This window comes from Tamandua tetradactyla, chromosome 2, assembly GCF_023851605.1.
Source record: "Tamandua tetradactyla isolate mTamTet1 chromosome 2, mTamTet1.pri, whole genome shotgun sequence".
In the NCBI taxonomy this organism is placed as follows: Eukaryota; Metazoa; Chordata; class Mammalia; order Pilosa; family Myrmecophagidae; genus Tamandua; species Tamandua tetradactyla.
In genome coordinates, this window is record NC_135328.1 from 152,904,892 (window position 1) to 152,927,942 (window position 23,051).

The following is a 23,051-nucleotide window of genomic DNA, read 5'->3' on the forward strand; positions in this document are numbered from 1 at the left end:
TAAACATGCCAGTTTATAGTAATATCTGACTTATAAAAGTTACATTCCACACCTGGGATACTATGCCTTGCAAAAAATGGGAAGGGATAGCTTAAAGAAGATAGACACAGAGCTGAATTCTCATTGGAAAACTACTTCATGAAGACAGCTACAATTCTAAAACACTGGCCATGTGCCCCTCCATCACTCTAAACTAAAGGAACATTAATCATTAATTGAGATATAATATTAGATTTGCATTTAGTTCAGGAGGATCATAAAATTCTGGAACCAATAGTGACCATAGAGAAGGTCTAGTCTGAGGGGTTTCAAATTGCATAGTGAGGATCTCTCAGAGGCTGTCACATGGACAGGAGAGTTATCTATTGAGCACCAACTGCATACCAGACACAGTGCCCAGAGATTCTGCTCTAAATGGCCCCTGCCTTCATGAAGCTTACATTCTAATGAGAGGCAGATAGAAAGCAGCTGTATAAATAAGTGGTCAAGATAATCAGACTCTTCTGAGAAGGAAATGAGCAAGTTTAAATAGGATGGTCAGGGGAGGCATCTTTGAGGATAGAAGACACCCAAATTGAGGTCAGAGGATAAAAACAGACAAGTAACTTCCCAAGTGAAGGGAACAGCAGGTACAAAGGCTACAGTGTGCAGAAGCTCACAGAGTGGTCCACAAAGTACAGGATGCCTGGAGTGGGATATGAGATGAGACTGAAGGAGGCTGCATGGTCTGCGTAAATAATTCTGGGCTTTATTCTAAGACTGACGGAGCAACACTAGAGAGTCTTGAGCAGAAAATTGCTTGTGTCTAGGACGTGCTTGTTGTTATATGTAGAATGTGTTATAAAGAAGCAAGAATGGAAGCTGTTCTAGTTTGCTAGCTACTGGAATGCAAGACACCAGAGACAGATTGGCTTTCAATAAAAGGGGATTTATTTTGTTAGTTCTTCAGAGGAAAGGCAGCTAACTTTCAACTGAGGTTCTTTCTTATGTGGGAAGGCACAAGATGGTCTCTGCTGGCCTTCTCTCCAGGCCTCTGGGTTCCAACAACTTTCCCCAGGGTTACTTCTTTCTGCATCTCCAAAGGCCTGGGCTGAGCTGCGAGTGCTGAGATGAGATATGCTGAGCTGCTTTGGCTGTGCTACATTGAGCTCTCTCATTTAAGCACCAGCCAATTAAGTCAAACATCATTCATTGCAGTAGGCACACCTCTTAGCCAACTGCAGATGTAATTAGCAACAGATGAGGTTCATGTACCATTGGCTCATGTCCACAGCAACAAAACTAGGTACCTTCACCTGGCCAAGTTGACAACTGAATCTAACTACCACATGCCCACCCCTTGTCAACTTGGCAACTACATGCATCACCTTAAACAATATTAAGGTGCAAAAAATTCTCTTATGGCTGTGGACCTGTGAATCTCAAAACAAGTTATTTGGTGCCAATATGCAAAGGAGGGATAGTCACAAGATACAGGTTTCCATTTCCATAGGGAGAAATTGGAAGAAACACAGATGTAAAACCTGCAGGGCAAGCACCGTGGGATTTCAAAGTCTGAAAGTCATTTATTCTTTGGCTTTAGAAAGAGGCAGTCCCACCTTTTCCAAGGACCTATGCAGTGGCCCACCTTTTTCCAAATCAACCTCGGAGAACATTGAGGAGACCACCTTTTTCTCAGCTCCGCTCTCTCCAGGCATCAGGGCCACCCCTGGGCTCTCTGCCATTTCTGGGGCACACACTCAACCCCTCCATGTGGTGGCAGCCAGACTCTCCCCAGTCCCCAAGGAGTGTGCTCTACCTTCTCCAAGGCCTTAGGCTGCACGACTCTTCCACTGCAACAAGGTGGGTAACTCATCCTCACCCTTCAGGGTAAACTCACCCTCTCCATGTATATGGGTAGGTCCACTCTCCTGGCTGAGGTTTCTTGGCTTCAGACCCAAGCTTCCATAGTTCTCACTCTGCAAACTCCAATTTGTCCCTTTATGTCCCCCTTTGACCAGATTGGCAGTGGTTCTGTTTACACCAACAGTCTCTTCAAGCACTCCAGGACTTCTCCATCATTCTCTTCACAGTTCCTCCAAAATCTTCCCCTTAGCCATCCAAAAAACTGTTCCAACATATCTGGTATTTGCAAACCGCAGCAGCATCCCACTCTCTGATACCAAATCTGTTCTAGTTTGCTAGCTGCCAGAATGCAACACACCAGAGACGGATTGGCTTTTAATAAAAGGGGATTTATTTTGTTAGTTCTTCAGTGGAAAAGCAGCCAACTTTCCACTGAGGTTCTTTCTTACGTGGGAAGGCACAGGATGGTCTCTGCTGGCCTTCTCTCCAGGCCTCTGGGTTCCAACAACTTTCCCTGGGGTGACTTCTTTCTGCATTTCCAAAGGTCTGGGCTGAGCTGTGAGTGCTGAGATGAGATATGCTGAGCTGCTTCAGCTGTGCTATGTTGCACTCTCTCATTTAAGTACCAACCAATTAAGTCAACCATCATTCATTGCAGCAGGCATGCCTCCTAGCTGACTGCAGATGTAATTAGCAACAGATGAGGTTCACGTACCATTGGCTCATGTCTGCAGCAGCAAAACTAGGTACCTTCACCTGGCCAAGTTGACAAATGGATCTAACTGCTACAGAAGCCAAACAACCATTTACGGGGCTTTGGAGAAATGCAGATACAGAGTAAGGGGATGTGAATTAGGATGGCAGCAGTCTTGAGAAAGTTTTATTTTGGAGGTAGGACTGACAAGATTTGTTGATGAATTGGATAAGTAGAGTGAGAAAAGAGAAGACTGAAGAATAACTTGGGTTCTGGTTTCAAACAATTAGATGTTACCATTTACTGAGATGGCAAAGACTAGGAGATGAGCAGATTTGGAAGTTGGCATAAGCAAAAATTTAGTTTCCAGTATGTTAACTTTGAGATGCCAATTAGCGACACAAGCAGAGCAGACAGCCAAGGAGCCTGATATACATGTTCTAAGAATAGGGACCAGGGCTAGACTTGTACTGGGGCAGAGCATTACTCAGCATTCCTTTGACCACAAGGGACAAAAGTCCAACTCAGCTAGCTTAATAATAAATAAATGGAAATGAAAATAAAATATTTGCAATGCAAATTTGGCTCACCTAACCAGTAAATCCAGGCATGGACCTTGGTCAAAGCTGGATTCAGAGATTCAGTGATATCAGGGCTCCACCCCTCTGTCCAGCTCTGAACTTGTCCTTCCTCCCTTTATCATCTTAATTCTGTAGACAGCTTGTTCCACAACATTGGAGAAGGTGCCAGCATCTTGGGTTCCTATAATACAGGTGTCCAAAGGAAGAGGAAAAATCTTTTCCCATTTATTGAGTCTTAAGAGATTCTAATTGGCCTTTTTTGAGTTTTTCCCATTCCTGAACTTATTATGCAACTAAAAACATGAAGAACTCAACTAGTATGAGTCCTGAGCTCACCCTGTGGGCCAAACTAAGGAGGAGAGGACAAGCCTTGATGGAGTAGAAAGCACTGTTACTCCAAAGAATAAGTAGCATACGATGTCAGACAAAGTAGAGATGCTGCTAGATTAGTTAGAATAGCATTAGTTGCTGTAACACATAAATTCCAAAATTTCTGCATCTTAACACATTAAAACATTATTTCTTGCTCACATAACAATCTAATATATGTTTCTTGATCAGCCAGCCCTCTTTGAAGAGGTGATTCACAGACAGGGGTTCTTCTCTTTTGTGTCTGTACCATCTTCAATAAGTGGCAACATACTGTTTTCCATCTACTTGAGGTATAGGGGGTCCATTTTAACCGGCTTATCCCAGGTGTCATCACAGAAAAGCTTACCCAAACAGTAGTATACTTGTAGAAGGTACATTTTAATTGTATCCTTCAATTCCTCTCCAGTACCAACCAAACTATAAGCATTGTTTTGCATATGGAGAGAAGTAATTTAAAACATCACTGAAATTACTTGAACAAATAAAAAAATCCAACTTTTAAGATGGCAGCTTAGTGAAGTATGGGATTTAGTTCACGTCAGTGACCGGACACATAGCATGCACCAATGTGGACAAGATGGACAAGCTGCGAGCCCCCCCAGAACCATGAGTTCTCCCAAGCCACAGCAGATGGTGCCCCTCCCCCACAGGCTGCTTCCCAGAGGGGAAAGGAAAGACACTTTCTAACAGCAAGGGGTTGGGCTCAACCAAGCTCCAATTGGGAAATTAATTAACAAATTATGACTACTAAAAATAGGCCCCCAGCTCAGCTCAACCTCAAGTGAAAGCTGAGGTTGCTGGTTTTTGCCCTGGCACAGAGGGGTCAGGGCTGATGGAAAAAGAAAAAAATAAGCAGAGGCTTTTTTTGGATCAGACAGCACAAAATAGTTGAAAGGGTCTGGGCCCTGAATCAAAGAAGAGGGCACACAGGACCTGGAGATACATGGAGCAATGGACCAAATTAAGCTCTTGATTGGCAAACCTGAGGAATGGGGGTCTTGCTCTGAAAAGGAAATTTTTTCTTCTCTTTTTTTTGTGGTTGTTTCTATGGCTTGACTGCTCTTTGCATACAACTGCAAGACTTCTCAGGCAGAATTAAGCTTGTCTGAGAGCTTGTCTGGAGGTGGTGCCTTTCCCAGGAGAGGGGTGGGGTCCAGCTCAGATGGAATCCCTCCCTCAAGGAATTCAGACCTGAGGGTCTGGAAAACTGAAGCAATTAAAGCCAGCCTACAATCTCTCCTCTGTCTCGACCACATCCCCAGCAGGGAGAGTCTCCTGAAGTTAAAGGTACCACATTACCTTATGCTGGTGGGAACCCACAGGCAGACAAGCACCACATACTGGGCAGGATAGGAAAAAAACAGAGTCCAGATGCTTCATAGGAAAGTCTTTCAATCTGCTGGGTCTCACTCTCAGGGAAAACTGATGCAGTTGATGCTTTCCTCCTGAAAGGATGACAGTTTGGTCTGGAAAAATCTGACTGTGGTCTATAATACCTAAGTAGACTCTCCTAAGGGGATTTAAAATAATCCCCTATAGGCAGGGCAAGAAACAAGTGAACAAGAACTGAAAAATTCTGATCTGTTAAACAAAATCTAAGCTAGAGGTCTGGAATAAGCTGAATTAAATGTCAAAGAAGAGATAGACAACAAAGTCATCCAACAAGAAAATCCTAGGTAAAAAAGATGAAAAAATCTTCAAAATAAACTAATAAAGGAAATTAAATGCCTAGACACCAGCAAAAAATAACAAATCATACTAGGAAAATTGAAGATACCCAGTCAAAGGAACAAACCAACAATTCAAATGAGATACAGGAGTTGAAACAATCAATTCAGAATCTTTGAACAGACATGAAAAACTGATCAAAAATCAAATCAATGAATTGAGGGAGGATATAAAGAAGGCAAGGAATGAACAAAAAGAAGAAATCAAAAGTCTGAAAAAACAAATCACAGAACTTATGGGAATGAAAGACAGTAGAAAAGATGAATAAAACTATGAAACCTACAATGTTAGATTTCAAGAGGCAGGAGAAAGGTGAACTGGAGGATGGGACATCTGAAATCTGACAAGCAAAAGAAAATATAGAGAAAAGAATGGAAAAATATGAGCAGGGACTTATGGAATTGAATGACAACACAAAGCACATAAATATATATGTGATGGGTGTCCCAGAAGGAAAAGGAGGAGAAAAATTAGTGGAGAAAATTATCACCGAAAATTTCCCAACTCTTATGGAAGACTTAAAATTACAGATCCAAGAAGTGCAGCATACCCGAAACAGAACAGATCCAAATACACATACTCCAAGACACTTGCTAATCAGAATGTCAGATGTCAAAGAGAAAGAGAGAATTTTGAAAGCAGCAAGAGAAAAGCAATCCATCATGTACAAGGGAAGCCCATTAGGACTTTGCATAGATTTCTCAGCAGAAATCATGGAGGCAAGAGGACATTGGTATGATGTATTTACGATACTAAAAGAGAAAAACTGCCAACCAAGAATTCTATATCCAGCAAAATTGTCCTTCAAAATTGAGAGGGAAATTAAAACATTTTCAGACAAAAAATCACTGAGAGAATCTGTGACCAGGCAGCTGACTCTGCAAGAAATACTAAAGGGAGCACTAGAGACAGAATAGGAAGACAGGAGAGAGAGGTGTGGAGAAAAGTGTAGAAATGAAGACTATCAGTAAAGGTAAAAAGAAGAAAAATTAGACATGACATATAAAATCCAAAAGGCAAAATGGTAGAAGAAGGTACTGCCCATACAGTAATAACACTAAATGTTAATGGATTAAACTCCCCAATCAAAAGACATAGACTGGCTGAATGGATTAAAAAATAGGACCCATCTATATGCTGTTTACAGGAGACACATTTTAGACCCAAGGATAAACATAGGTTGAGAGTGAAAGGTTGGGAAAAGATATTTCATGCAAACAACAATCAGAAAAGAGCAGAAATAGCTATAGTAATATCCGACAAATTAGACTTCAAATGTAAAACAATTAAAAGAAACAAAGAAGGACACTATGCATTAATAAAAGGAATGATTCAACAAGAAGACATAACAATCATAAATATTTATGCACCAAGCCAGAGTGCTCAAAATACATTTGGCAAATGCTGAAAACACTGAAAGGAGAAACAGAAACATCTACCATAACAGTTGGAGGCTTCAATTCCCCATTCTCATCAATGGACAGAACATCTAGACAGAGGATCAATAAAGAAACAGAGAATTTGAATAATACAATAAATGAACTAGACTTAACAGACATTTATAGAACACCCCACCCCATAACAGCAGAGTACACCTTTCCCCCAAGTGCTCATGGATCATTCTCAAGGATAAACAATAGGCTGGATCACAAAGAAAGTATCAATAAATTTTAAAAAACTGATATCATATAAAACATTTTCTCAGATCATAAAGGAATGAAGTTGGAAATCAATAATAGGCAAAGGGTCGGAAAATTCACAAATATGTGGAGGCTCAATGACACACTCTTAAACAACCACTGGGTCAAGGAAGAAGTTACAAGATAAATCAGTAAATATTTTGCAGCAAATGAAAATGAAAACACAACATATCAAAACTTATGGGATGCAGCAAAGGCAGTGCTAAGAGGTAAATTTATTGCCCTAAATGCCTATATCAAAAAAAGGAGAAAGGGTAAAATCAAGGAATTAACTGTTCACTTGGAAGAACTAGAAAAGAACAGCAAACTATTCCCAAAGCAAGCAAAAAGAAAGAAATAACAAAGATTAGAGCAGAAATAAATGAAACTGAGAACATGAAAATAATCAAGAAAATGAACAAAACCAGAAGTTGGTTCTATGAGAAAATCAGTAAGACTGATGGACCCTTAGCGAGATTGACAAAAAAAAAAGAGAGAGGATGCAAACAAATAAAATCAGAAGTGGAAGAGGAGACATAACCACTGACCTCGCAGAAATAAAGGAGATAATGAGAGGATACTATGAGCAATTTATACTAATAAACTAGACAATGTAGATGAAGTGGATAAATTCCTAGAAAAGCATGAACAACCAACATTGACTCCAGAAGAAATAGATGACCTCAACAAACCAAACACAAGTAAAGAAAATGAATTAGTCATTAAGAAGCCCCCAAAAAAGAAAAGTCCAGGACCAGATGGCTTCACATGTGAATTCTATCAAACATTCAAGAAAGAATTAGTATAAATTCTTCTCAAACTTTTCAAAAAAATTGAATAGGAGGGAAGGCTAACTAACTCATTCTATCAAGCCAACATCAACCTCATACCAAAGCCAGACAAAGATACTACAAAAGAAGAAAACTACAGAACAATCTGTCTTATGAATATGGATACACAAATCCTCAACAAAATTCTTTCAACTCTGCCGCGTCCGGCTCTTGAAGCCGAGTCAGGAGAGGGGCGTCGAGGTTGATTTAAGAAATCAGCACTCAGGAGACAAGTATGGTTCCATCACTCAGGGCTCCCTGCTTCTTGGGAGTGAGCTCTTTATTCTGTTTTCTTGCCTCCCCTTTGTATCCTCAGAGCTTCCCTTATCTAGCGGGTCACCACCCCCAGGTCACACCCGCTTCCTCCCTAAACCCTTGACAGGGGGCAATCTTCTCAGAAACTTCTGCATGCGATATTCCAAGAAGTTTTACTCCCTCCAGCCCAAGGGTAAACAACAATTGCAAATCAACTGGAACATTTGTTAGCTGTTTGCTCAACAGAGCTTGTAAAAGAGCTTACAGAAAGGCTTAACCTCATGAATGCCTGCAACTTCTCAAGACAGGGGAAATAGGGGAATTACTTTATTCCCAGGCACAGATGTCCCTCTGGCTGGGAGGCAACATCTCACCCCTTTTTCTTTTGAGAAGTTTGGGAAGGACTCCCTGTCTTAGGTCGACCCCTAGCCCCTGCCACAGGACCCGTCATTGGAGGTGCCTGCTCCTGGCTTAGGTAGATGTGGCAAGCGGGGAAGTTGCCCATCATTGGGTGGTCCAACAGCCTTTACTAGGCCTTCATGAGGTTCTGTGGGCATCCCATGTTGCAGGTGGTACAGAATCTTATTAACAGAAACGCATGCAGTGACATGAAAGGAGAGAAGAACGGGTGCGACCTGCCCTCCCTGCTCCCGCCTCCCTGGGGTTTCCACTAAGTCCTAAGAAGCAAAAAAAAAAAAAAGGGGGGGGAGATCAGTATATAAACAGTCATCAGGCAAAAGGAGGGAAATTGTTGTCAAGCATTGTTCTCTGGAGGAAGACGACAGGAGTCACTGTCCCCTCAACGCAGTAGTTGTGGTACCAGCAAACCAAGGCAGGGCTGTGTTACTGGATTCCTCTTATGCCAAGGCCAAAATGGCACAGTGCAGGACAAAGGTAAACAAGATGAGAAAAACGGCAAGGAAAATCCAACAACGGAGCTGTGTTTTCCTCACACGGTCCATACGCCTCCTGCAAAACATAAAATGAAATTTTCTCAGGGCGCAAAACCCTGGAGGCCGATTTTAACATTTCCCAACTTCTTGGGGACTTTCTTTTGGCTCAAGGTCATGGACAGGCCTGACACATCGCTCCGGCACCCATATTGGTTTTTCGGTGCCGGTTGGGTAGACGCACACGGCGCCTCTAACCCTGGCCAATATTGGAGCCGGAGGCTGCCAGGCACCTGTAGAAAGGTCTTTCCATTTTACCATGGCTTCAACTGACGCAGGAATGGAAAAATGCCGCTGCACGGCACTGTATCCTTTGTCATCCAGAAGCAAAAAATTTAAAATGAACAATGTAAGAGAGAGTAATGCCTGTGGTCCTTGGCACTCTTGGTATACCTCACCCTCTTTTGTTTTTTGCAAATAGGTTTTGAGGTGGCGATGTGCTCTCTCAACAATCACTTGCCCTTGAGGGTTATAAGGGATACCTGTGCTGTGTTTGATATCCCATACTTTACAAAATTTAGAAAATTGGTTGCTAGTGTATGCAGGGCCATTATCAGTTTTTATGTGACGAGGCACCCCCAAGACCGAAAATGCAGCAGTATAGTGGTCTATTACATGTTTAGTTTTTTCCCCCGAATGTAAGGTAGTCATAATCATGCCTGAGTAGGTGTCCACCGACACATGTAGACAGTGCCTAGCTCCCAGGTTATTAATATGAGTAACATCCATTTGCCAGATATCGTTAGCTCTAAGGCCTCTGGGATTTATACCTAAGGATGGAGCGTGGATAAAAGGAACGCAAGTAGGGCACACGGAAACAATGGACACTGCTTCAGCTTTTGTGCAGCGAGTTTGGAGTCTAAGTGTCTGAGCATTAAGGTGGAATTTCTTATGTAGCTGCAGGGCCTGATCATACTCAAAAGAGGCGAAAACTAAGCGGGTGGCTTCATCAGCTTTGGCGTTTCCTTCTGCGAGGGGACCTGGCAAGTTCGAATGTCCTCGAATGTGGCCCACAAATAGAGGATCCTTTCTGGCCCAGATAAGTACTTGGAGGTACTGTAGTTGGGAGACGACTCTCGAAGAGTTTCCTACATGGGGTGCCACTTCTAACTGGGGCATGATATTAGCAACATACACACTGTCAGTGTAGATGTTTAAGGGTTCATTTGGGTACAGCTTAAGGGCTAAAATTACAGCTGAGAGGTCCACTAGCTGAGCAGAGGCCTCAGGAATATTGACAGATTCTATTCTTTCACCATCTACTACAGCTGCTGTGCCTGACTTGGAGCCGTCTGTAAACAGAAGGCGTGCCCCTGGGATGGGGAGCTGTCTTATTATTTTTGGGAAGACAAAAGGACAAATTTTAAAACTCTGTAGTAATTTATGTTTGGGATAGGCTTGGGAAACCTCCCCCTGGTAGGATGTTAAGTATAAACACCAGGAGTCACTATTCTGTATCAGTTGGGAAATCATATCTTGAGTGTAAGGCAATATAATTTTGTCAGTATTTTTACCAAAAAGCGCTCTACCAAGAGCCTGACCTTTCCATAAGAGTTGAATCACCAGATCAGGATAGGGAATGACCGTACGCCCTGGTGAGGCGGACAAGTGTACCCAATAAAGGGGTCCATGCTGCCAAAAAACTCCAGTAGGCGTAAACTTAGATGCTAAGACCAGGAACTCTAGAGGCTCGTCATAGTTTAACTGTTGAAGTATCATATCCTGCATGGCCTGCTCAACCTTGGCTAAAGCATCTCTAGCCTCAGGTGTCAATTCTTGAGAGGAATTGGGGTCTGAATCGCCTTTTAAAAGGTCAAAAAGAGGCTTTAGATCCCCTGTCGAAAGTGAAAATGACGGCCTCAACCATTGTATCTCTCCAAGAAATCGTTGCCATTGATGCAAGGTCTTTAAGTGTGAGGTGGCAAATTGAATCTTTTGAGGCACAATTCCTACCTTATTAATAGTGTAACCCAAATAATTATAGGGGTATGTCAATTGAACCTTTCTGGGGGCAATTACAAGTCCTGCCTGACACAGAGCAGCCTGCATTTGAGCATAAAGAGTTATTAGTCTGTCCTTGTCAGAATGAGCCATTAACAGATCATCTACATAATGGATTATATATGCATCCTTAAATTGTCGCAGCAGTGAAAGTACAGCTGCAACAAAAAGTTGACACAAGGTAGGACTATTTGCCATGCCTTGGGGCAAAACTACCCAATGATATCTCTTATAAGGCTCCCGATAATTGGTGGAGGGTACCGAGAAAGCAAAGCGCTGACAATCTTGAGCAGCAAGAGGTATGTTGAAAAAACAATCCTTTAGATCTAAAATTATCATGTGCCAGTCTTTTGGAATGGCAGCAGGATGAGGGAGCCCAGGCTGCAAGGCTCCCATGATTTGCATGGTTTTATTTACTGCTCTAAGGTCCTGCAAAAGTCGCCACTGCCCTGATTTCTTTTTTATCACAAATATTGGTGTATTCCATGGTGAGGTAGAAGGGACAACATGTCCCGCTGCTAATTGCTCATTCACTATATCTTGGGCGGCCTGGAGTTTTTCCTTAGTTAAGGGCCACTGTTCTACCCACACCGGGGAGTCGTTTTTCCAAATTATGGGTGTAGGTTCAGGCCGCTCTACAGCAGCCCCTAGGAAAAAGGCTCATTACCCAATCCTCTTCTATCCCCTGGGGTTCTCGTGATTTCATCTTGGGGGAGCAAAGGTTGGGGCCACCCTTGTTGTGAGCAGCCCAGCCCCTTGCCGGGCGTCCAGCCCATATCTAACATAAGGTTGGAACTATCTTAGGCAAAATCCATTGCGTTAATTTTTAAAAATTGTAAAAGTTTTGACATAGCAAATGATTATTCATTTGTCCTTTAAAGTCACTTAATGCTGTTTGCCAAGAGGTATTGAAAATATATAGACTTTGAACCTCTTCCTTTGTGAGATCACACACTATGCAATTAGGGATCATGACCTCTTAATTGATAATATCTTTGGTGACCTTTGACTATTAAAGAAATAATCTTTTGCAAGTATGTATTTAAACATTTTTGTCAATTGTTTGGTAAAAAAATCCATTTTAAAACACCGTCTTGTCAAAATAGGCCTGTGGGAGATTGCAAGGTAAAGAAAATAATAAAATCAACAGGCTTTTTTAGATTTATTTGAACAAGCTGTCCTTTTTTAATACATTGCTCAATTAATTGCAACTCTCTTTCAGCTGCAGCTGTTAACTGCCTTTTGCTTAATAAATCAGAATCTCCTTGTAAAATATCAAACAAGTTTTGTAACATATAATTAGGAATCCCTAAAGTGGCAGGTAGCAAAAATGAATGCAGAGTGTCAATAGTGACGTGTACTCATAGTAAATGACCAGATTTTTAAAATTAAATTCATTGGATTGATTAAAAAGGAATGCAAGAATGTGGATTCTTTATAATTGGTTGTGCATTTTTGCTAATTTTAAATTTATTGCATGCAATTTTTATGATATTTTCTCACAATAGTAGCCAAATTCTGATTTGCTTACATGACGGGGCCCAGTTGGGTCCTCTGGGAACTGGCTAGGGACCAAGAGGAGCTTCCTGGACTTAGATATCTTTATTAAAGTACACCTCTTTCTGTGGGGATAGCCAGTCCTCCCAGCTAGAGTGTACATTTTAACTATTTTTTACCAAGGTCATGTGATAGCAATATCAGTTGCATGTAATGGCAACATCAGGTGAACAAAAAAGACTCCACAAGTATATTTTTTCCTTCCATTGAACCCTCAAATCTGATCTGCTTCCAATATAAGCCATGGTTATTTTGGGATAAATTTAGTTTATACATATGTAGTTTATATAAAGATTGGACAAAGTCTTAAGATATTTTGGCTTAAAGGAATATAGGTTTTCACATGACTCGATCATGACTTAGCCGGCAATATCATATTCAAATCATATAAAAACCCACACCCCTAGAATAGTACTTAGATTAATAGATTAAGCCACCTGGTTTAGGGCAAGAAAAGAAGCACTTTTTGCCAGGAGAAAATCAGTATTTTTTATACAGATAACAACATGACAAAAGTTAACATAAGTTATTTTGATAAAACACAGACTCTTTGCTTTTTAATTAATTATTTAGAATCTTTTATATCTTTTCATTATAACAGGCTAAAAGTTCAAGAAAACATTATCATTTTAGATTCATTAAATCTTTCTTGATTTTAACCATAATTTTTATTTTTACAAACCCTCAGCACTTATTATATTAGTTTAGACTTTATTCCATATTTTATTATTCAAAATTAATGCGTAGGGGGCAATTTTTTGAATAATGACCCAATTTGTCACAATTAAAACAGATCTTTCCTGACTGCAAGGAGTTTCCCTGATTATCCCATCTAGATCTACACTCACTACTCCAATGATTTCCCTTCTTACAGCGTGGGCACAGCCCTGGCGCCTGTCCTTCCCTGATTTTTTGTTGTCCTCCCCTAATTTGGCCCTTGTCAGGGCAATCCCTTCTGACGTGTCCCATTTGTCCACACTGAAAACAGCCTTTGGAGCGAGCGCCTATCCCTGGTCCGGAGGCTTGTAAGCCCCGAGCAATGGCTGCTGCCATGACCTGTCCCTGAATATGATTGCCATCAATGTCCTTACAAATCCTAATCATTTCATTAAGACTTTTATTCTTATGAGCCCTAAGCGCTTCCTTGCAGTACTTGTTAGCATTTTCAAAAGCCAATTGTTTTACTAGGGGCGTGGCCTGGGTGGCTGACAGCTGCAAAAGCTTAGAGGCAAATTCTGCATAAGGCTCAGAGGGTCCCTGAATAATCTGGGAAACCTGCTGTTCTCCTCCCTTTGTTGGGAGGGTTTTCCAGGCCTTGGTGGCTGCAGTGGCGATTTGTGTGTAGGTGCTGCGGACTATCTCAGCACAACGTTCCTGGAATTCACCTCGCCACAAAAGGAAATCTCCCCCGCTCAAGGCGGCGCTGCACAATTGCTGCCAGTCACTAGGTGTTAGCCAAGTTTCTTGATACGATTCCACAATGGCTACTGTGAAAGGAGCCTGTGAACCATAATTGGTAACTGCCTCTTTTAATTGTTTCATCTCTTTGAACGTAAGTGGATCATGCTGTCTCGCAGGTGGGCCCTGACCTTGGGCAGGAGGGACCTCTCGAACTAAGTAGGTCATTGGACTCAGAGGCACGACCCCGCGGATGCGCCGGGTTTCATCAGCCTCATCTCTCCGAGACATATATTCATAATTGTATAGGGGCGGCGGTGGTGCTGAAGGGAAACTATTCTTAGTCTCGGGGTTCCTGATGCTAATTGAAGGGTCTATCACTTTTCCCAAATCTGGAGACCTCAGCCTCTTTTCTAATTTTTTGATATCCCTTTTTAATTCTTTAGATTCTAAATCATCCTCCGAACCACTTTCATTTTCAGTCTCAGAGGCGGAGGATGTCACGGACTCCTTCCTCCCTTGCCCCCTTTTAATTTGGACCTCCTCTATTTCACTAAGATTATCCCCCTGGAGGGATCTATTTGTCTCTTTCTCTTATATTTCTCCAAAAGTTTTAACTGTTCTTTAATTATAACATGACTTGTGAGGAGAGCATCTTTCACAAGCCTCCAAAGGGAGAAGGTCGCGATGGGGACCTCATTGGGACCTCGCTCCCTGAGAGCCTTTTGTAATTCAATTTTAATCTGCTCCCAATCTGTAATTTTAAAATTTCCCCCTGTCAGGAACCAGGGACTAACATCTCCTATGATTTTAATAAAATCGAGTGCGGCACTTGACTTAATTACAGTTCCCTGTTTTCTTAATGTTTCCTTCAGTTCTTTTAGTTCCTTTAGTTCCTTCAGTTCGGAAGCCAGCCGAACTCGTGGGCCCATTATTTTTATTTAACTTCCTTTAACTTCCTTTTGAGACTATCAGGCGCACCTACCCGGGACTCTTTCCCGATCCTCCCCCGGTCCTTACCGTGGAGCCTTGTCCGATGATCCCTCGTTCCCGATCTCGGTGGGACCTCCAATTGCCGCGTCTGGCTCTTGAAGCCGAGTCAGGAGAGGGGCGTCGAGGTTGATTTAAGAAATCAGCACTCAGGAGACAAGTATGGTTCCATCACTCAGGGCTCCCTGCTTCTTGGGAGTGAGCTCTTTATTCTGTTTTCTTGCCTCCCCTTTGTATCCTCAGAGCTTCCCTTATCTAGCGGGTCACCACCCCCAGGTCACACCCGCTTCCTCCCTAAACCCTTGACAGGGGGCAATCTTCTCGGAAACTTCTGCATGCGATATTCCAAGAAGTTTTACTCCCTCCAGCCCGAGGGTAAACAACAATTGCAAATCAACTGGAACATTTGTTAGCTGTTTGCTCAACAGAGCTTGTAAAAGAGCTTACAGAAAGGCTTAACCTCATGAATGCCTGCAACTTCTCAAGACAGGGGAAATAGGGGAATTACTTTATTCCCAGGCACAGATGTCCCTCTGGCCTGGAGGCAACACAACTCGAATCCAACAGCACATTAAAAGAATTATACACCATGACCAAGTAGGATTCATCCCGGGTATACAAGGATGATTCAACGTAAGAAAATCAATTAATGTAATACACCATATCAACAAATTAAAGCAGACAAACCACATGATCATTTTGATTGATGCAGAAAAGGCATTTGATAAAATTCAACATCCTTTCCTGTTGAAAACACTTCAAAGGATAAGAATAGAAGAGAACTTCCTCAACATGATAAAGAGAATCTATGAAAAATCCACAGCTAACATCATTCCAATGGGGAAAAACTGAAAAATTTGCCCCTAAGATCAGGAACAAGTCAAGGATGTCCACTATCACCACTGTTATTCAACATTGTGCTGGAAGTTCTAGCCAGGGCAATTAGACAAGAAAAAGAAATACCAGGCATCCAAATAGAAAAGGAAGAAGTAAAACTCTCACTGGTTGCAGATGATATGTCAAAAAACCCAAAAAATCCACAGCAAAGCTACATGTTAATAAATGCATACAGCAAAGTGTCAGGTTACAAGATCAACACTCAAAAATCTGCAGTGTTCTATACACTAATAATGAACAACCTGAGGGGGAAATCAGGAAAAAACTTCCATTTACAATTGCAGCCAAAAGAATAAAATATTTAGGAATCAATTCAACTAAGGATACAAAAGACCTATACAAAGAAAACTATAAGAAATTGCTTAAAAAAAAAATCACAGAAGACCTAAATAAATTGAAGGGCATATCATGTTCATGGATTGGAAGAGTAAATATAGTTAAGATATCAATTCTACCTAAATCGATTTATTGATTCAATGCAATGCCAATTAAAATTCCAAAACTTACTTTTCAGAAATAGAAAAACCAATAACCAAATTTATCTGGAAGGGCAGGGTGTCCCAAATAGCTAAAATTATCCTGAGAAAGAAAAATGAAATAAGAAGTCCTGACTTTAAGGCATATTACAAAGGAACTATGGTCAAAACAGCATGGTATGGCATAAAGATAGATATACTGACCAATGGAATCGAATAGAGTGTTCAGATATAGACCCTCTCATCTATGGACAATTCATCTTTGATAAGGCAGTCAAGCCAACTCATCTGGGACAGAAGTCTCTCCAATAAATGGTGCCTAGAGAATTGGATATCCACATGGAAAAGAATGAAAGAGGGCCCATATCTCACACCCTATACAAAAATTAACTCAAAATGGATCAAAGACCTAAACATTAGATCTAAGACCATAAAACTTTTAGAAGAAAATGTATGGAAATATCTTATAAATCTTATAATAGGAGGCGGTTTCTAGATCTTACACCCAAAGCATGAGCATTGAAGAAAGAAATAGATTCATGGGAACTCCTCAAAATTAAATACTTTTGCACATCAAAGAACTTCATCAAGAAAGTAAAAAGACAATAAAAAGAATGAGAGACAATATTTGGAAATGATATATCAGATAAGAGTCTCATATCCAATATATATAAAGAGATCATTCAACTCAACAACAAAAAGACAACCCAATTACAAAATGGACAAAAGACATAAACAGCTACTTCTCAGAAGAGGAAATACAAATGGCCAAGAGGCACATGAAAAGATGCCCAACTTCACTGGTTATTCGGGAAATGCAAATTAAAACCATAATGAGATCATCTCACACCCAGAAGAATGGCCATTATCAATAAAATAGAAAATGACAAGTGCTGGAGAGGACGTGGAGAAAGAGACACACTTATCAACTGTTGGTGGGAATGTAAAATAGTACAACTGCTGTGGAAGACAGTTTGGTGGTTCCTCAGGAAGCTAAGTATAGAATTGCCATATGATCTGGCAATACCATTGCTACTTAAGAGGGCATGAGGGAAAGGACACAAATGGACATTTGCACACCAATGTTTATAGAAGCGTTACTTATGATTGCCAAGAGATGGAAACAGCCCAAATGTCCATCAACAGATGAGTGGCTAAATAAGCTGTGGTATGTATATATGATGGAATATCATGCAGCTGTGAAATGGAATAAAGTTATGAAGTATGTAACAAGCATGGATGGACCTTATGCTTAGTAAGATTAGCCAGAAACAAAAGGACAAATACTGTATGGTCTCACTGGTATGAACTAACATTAATGAATGAGCCTGGAGAATTTCAGTTAAAAACAGAGACCATTATGAGATAGAAATAGGGTATTTTTGGTAATTGGAGCTGAAAGGATGCAGATTATGCAACAGGACTGATTGTAAAAATTCAGAAATGGATAGCACAATACTACCTAACTGTAATACAATAATGTTAGTACACTGAATGAAGCTGAATTTGAGAATGATAGCAGGAGTAGGCCTGGGGGCACAAGTGAAATCAGAAGGAAAGATAGACAATAGAGACTGAGATGTTATAATCTAGAAAAGCCTAGAGTGTACAATGATAGTGATTAAATGTGCAAATTAAAAAATGCTTTTGTATGAGGAAGAACAAAGGAATGTCAATATTGCAGTGTGTTGAAAATAGATGGTGTCATGGTCAGGTTCATGTGCCAACTTGGCCAAGTGGTAGTACCTGTTTGGTTGGGCAAGAGCTGACCTGTCTATTGCAAAGATGACATTTCATAAAATTAAATTATGATCATGTCAGCTGCATCTACAGTTGATTCCACTTGTAATCAGCCAAAGGGGAGTGTCTTCTGCAATGAGTAATGCTTAATCTGATCACTGGAAGCCTTTTAAGGAGGATTCAGAAGACACAGGCTCTTCCTGCTTTGGGTGGCAAGCCTCTCCTGTGGAGTTCATCCAGACCCCCCATTGGAACCATCAGCTTCACAGCCTGCCCTGCAGATTTTGGACTCTGCATTCCCATGGTCATGTGAGACATTTTTATAAATTTTATATTTGCGAGTGTTCCCTGTTGATTCTGTTTCTCCAGAAAACCCTAACTAATACAGGTGGTAATTACTATTTTAAAACTTTAGCGTATATGTGAGACTAAAGCAAAAAAATGTCTATTTAGTATAAAATTTATATTTTGACTAGTGCATTTCCTAATATAACTTCAGTGGACAGCTTAATTGAACACCATAGTACATAGAACCTTAAATAGGGCATGAGATTTTGTAGGTTTTTCCAGAGTGATGCCCTGATAAATCGCAGAGTGATTTGAGCAGTGAATAAAAATGTATTTGCAAAGTCCCCTTGAGGGAATGGTAAGAAAGAGGAAAAATTCAATTTCCCCATATGGAGAAGGCCTGATATTCTCACAAGCAGTGAGGACAATGAATTCAATAGGCCAAACCCTCAATTTTTGGGTTTGTTCATATGAAACATTTCTCTGCAAAGGATAGGCTAAGCCTACTTAAAATTAGGCCTAAGAGTCACTCCAGAGAATCTCTTTTGTTGCTCAGATGCGGCCTCTCAGCCAACACAGCAAGCAAACTCACTGCCCTCCCCCTCTCTATGTGGGACATGGCTCCAAAGCATTTAAACTTCCCTGTTAGCATGGGACAGAAGTCCTAGAATAAGCTGGGACTCAGCATCAAGGGATTGAGAAAACCTTCTCAACTGAAAGGAGGAAGAGAGGAATGAGACCAAATTAAGTGTCAGTAGCTGAGAGTTTCAAATAGAGTTGAGAGGTTATCCTGGAGGTTATTCTTATGCATTATATAGATAACCCCTTCTTAGTTTAAGGTGTGTTAGAGAGGCTAGAGAGAAGTGCCTGAAACTGTAGAGCTGTGTTCCAATAGCCATGTTTCTTTAACATAATTATATAATGATATAGCTTTTGCAAGTGACTGTGTGTGAAAACCTTGTTCTGATGCTCCTTTTATCTACAGTAGGGATAGATGAGTAAAAAAAATGGGTTAAAAATAAATAAATAATAGGGGTAACAAACGTTAAAATAAATTAGAGGGAAATACTAGTGGTCAATCAGAGAGGGGTGTGGTATGTATGAGTTTTTTCTTTTTTCTTTTTCTTTTTCTGGACTGATGTTAATGTTCTGAGAAATGATCATGGTGATAAATATACAACTGTGTGATGATATTGTGAGTCACTGATTGCCTGACAAATATGGAATTTTCATACATTAAGAATGTTGGTATTGTATGTTGATTGATTTTATTAATAACAAAAAAAAAGAAACCCAACTTTTTCCTAAATGAAGAAGCTTTCTTACCCCCAACTTCTACAGTACAAATAAAAGGTATTCTTTCAGAATATCACATACCATTGAAGAAAGAACACTAAAGTATGAAGTAAATATTACAAGGCCTTTTGACCATGAACAATGGATGCTATGAGTCCAAAACCAGGTTTGTACTCTACCAGCTTCCCCCCTAGGGTGTTTGGAGAAAATAAGATACAAATTGAGGAGATGAATAGAACTGCTACAACAACTACACTTAATAGCTCTTACTACATGCTACACACGATCCTAAATAAGCACTTTACACATATTAGCACATTTAAAACTCACAACAATCCATTGAAGTGAGTGCTATAATTATCCCCAGATGGGGATACTGAGGCAAGAGGAGCCAAGTAAATTGCTCAACATCACAAAACATTAAAGAAACTAATTGGCTGTTCACCAAACCTGTTTCTTCTTTCTGAGCAAAAGAATATAGCAACTCTGTATTTCCCAGCCCTCCTTGCACTTAGATATGGCCTTGAAGCAGAGTTTGGGCCAATGGAGCATGAGCAGAAGCATGTGCACCACTTCCAGGCCTGACCCATAAAGCTGTTCAGACATAGAATCATCCCACTCTTTCGCATTCCACTGGCTTCCTGCAGATAAAAACTATCTTGGATGGCACAGATTGAAGATGCAAAGCAATACATTCCAAAGGGGCTGGAGAAATCACTACTCCAAGAAAAGCCACTCACTTACCAGAATCACTGACGTCAGACTTCACATGAGTGAAAAATAAACATCTATTGTACTTGAGCCATTATTATTTGGGGGGCTTATTTGTCACAGCAACAATTTGATGGCACTCTAATTGTGGGAAACTACCACAACAAAAATCTTAAACTATGTGACACTGGCTTAGTGGCCAGGTAGTGGACAATGAGAAGCTGTTAACAGAAGTTGAAAAGATAGAAATGCATATCTTGTGATTCACTTGGTAAAGCTGTTTCCTGTAGAAGTTGAAAGGTGTGAAGGTTAATTTCAAGTGTCACTTGGCTAGGTTATGATGTCCAATTTAGTTAGTCAAGGATGCACTGGTCTGATTGTTACTGCAAGGACATTTTGTGGATTAAAATGATTAGTCAGTTGAATGCATCTATGGCTGACTACATCTGCAATCAATAAAAGAGAACACCTTTAGCAATAAGGGAAGTCTCATCCCATCAGCTGAAGGTCTTAAAGGAAGAACTTTAAGCACTCAGAGTTTCTATATCTACTTCAGACAGCCAGCTTCCCCTGGAGAATTCATCAAAACCTTCATCAGAGTTTCCAACTTGCAGCCTGCCCTACAGAATTCAGACTTGCTAACCCTAATATTCACGTAAGTCAATTCCTATAAAAATTTCATTATATATATATATAATGAAATGTATATATCATTTATATATCATTATAAATATTATAATGCTATTAATGCTATTAAGTTGATGAGAGCAAGGAAGTAAGGATATAAACCAATGCTGAGAATTATATCCGATAAAGAACTTTAGAAGTGCTTACTGGCATATGAAATTGACTAGAAATAAATAGATCAGAAGACCACAAAATATTTTCATTGTATTACCAAAGAAACAATGAACAGGGTCCAAAAAAGCCTTTTACTACTTGAGATTTCAAGTAACCCTCACAGCTACAAAACTCACTGGTGAAAAAGTCGCCTTGAAAGTCATATGTCCTGCAAGTAAAGGAAACTCCCCATCACCTACTCAATGAATTCAGTAGGAAAATGCACAAATGAGAACCTCCCAGAGGGTGGAACCAGCAGTATAAGAATAGGAACAATGCAAAAATATTTATTTCCAGGGAGTAGAATGGGGCTTTGATTAGGAAACTTTTCATTCCTCTAAGGTCAGAGCCTTCCCAGCGCCTGTCAGTGGGACAAGGACTTTTTTATAGCAGTTGTTCTGCCCACATTCCTCCATTCATATTGGATTGAGGTGGGGAAGTCAGGTAGACACCTTATCTTTTTAATTCAGAAGTGACCACACCACAAAAGGCTACGAGGAAATCTAAAGCAGAAGACTGCACATCATCTGGAATTGTAGATGTGGAGCTAGGTACTGTTACTGAATAAAACTTTGTGTTGTCTCCCTCTGTAAAAGGCTGAATGTTGGAATGTTTATCCAATGAATGGATGTAGTCTATCCAAGCAATGCATTATTATTCAGCCATAAAAAGGAATGGAGTTCTGATACATGTGACAACATGGCTGAACCTTAATGACATCATGTTGAGTGAAATAACACAGATACCAAAGGACAAATATTATATGACCTCACTGATATAAAATAATTAGAATAAGAAAATTCATAGAATTAGTAACTACAATATAGGTTACCAGGGGCCAAGGTGGGAGTCAGGAATGGGGAGTTAATGCTTAAATTGTACAGAATTTCTATCTCAGGTGATGGAAAATTTTTAGTAATGGATGGTGCTGATGGTAACATAACATTTGAATGTATTTAACAGCACTGAATTATACATTTGAATGTAATTAGAAGGGGAAATTTTAGGCTATATGTATATATATATGTTAATTGAATAAAATTTTGAAAAAACCAAACAGGACTTTACAACACAAACAGTGAACCTTAAAGTAAACCATAGACTATATAGCTAATATTACTATTATGATAATATTCTTTCATCAGTTATAGCAAATGTATCACACTGATGATAGGTGTTAATAATTGAAAGGTTTTGGAGGTGAAAGAGAGAAGAGCCAGACCAAGAAACTTTAGAGTGAGTGAGTTTATTCCTGTGCTCCTGGGCAGAACTCACAGAACTCAAGGTAGGGAGGTGTGAGTTCACTGCTGGGTCCTAGTGTGGGCGGTTTTTAAGCAAGGGGGTTAGGTGATGTCTAGAAGGGGTGGCACATTTTACACAGCTTGAGTCATGGTGACCTTCCCTGTTCCCCCAACCTAACATTCCAGCCTTTTTGTGATAATAGGGCACTGAGATCTTTCTGGCTACTTCCTGCTGCATTGGGGCCATGTGGGGTTATAGGCCAGAACTGTCATAGTCAGGAGAGTGGGGAGGTTGGCTATAGGAATCTGGTGAGGAAGGCAGGCAGTGATAATGATGTAGGAGCATTTGGTTGATTGCCACTCATGACAGTTCTTTTATGCATCCTTGGAGAAAGTTGAGGAGACAGGGAGCTAGGAGAAAGAAAAGACAGATTAGGATAATTGGTCCTAGTAGCAGGAGGAGCCGTGTGACCAGGGGCAAAGAGAACCAGGTTAGGGCAGAGTTGGTTCCCTGTTTCTATGGTAGAGATCTTCTTTTAGTTTGTTTAGTTTATTTTGTTCTGCCAGACCCAACTTGTTGACATAATAGCAGCATTCTTCTTGGAGGAATATGCACATCCCTCCTTTTTCGACTGTTAGCAGGGCCAAGGCCTGTTGATTTTGAAGAATCACCTGGGCCAGT

The 23,051-nt window shown here is 40.5% G+C and overlaps 1 long non-coding RNA gene across 1 annotated transcript; it reads left to right on the forward strand.

Moving 5' to 3' along the window:
• The first annotated feature begins 18,211 nt into the window (after nt 1-18,211).
• LOC143674083 (uncharacterized) lies at nt 18,212-22,368 on the forward strand. The gene is made up of 3 exons (XR_013170854.1): nt 18,212-18,302; nt 20,845-20,943; nt 22,320-22,368. It is a non-coding gene; the product is annotated as an uncharacterized LOC143674083 (long non-coding RNA).
• Nucleotides 22,369-23,051: the final 683 nt, after the last annotated feature.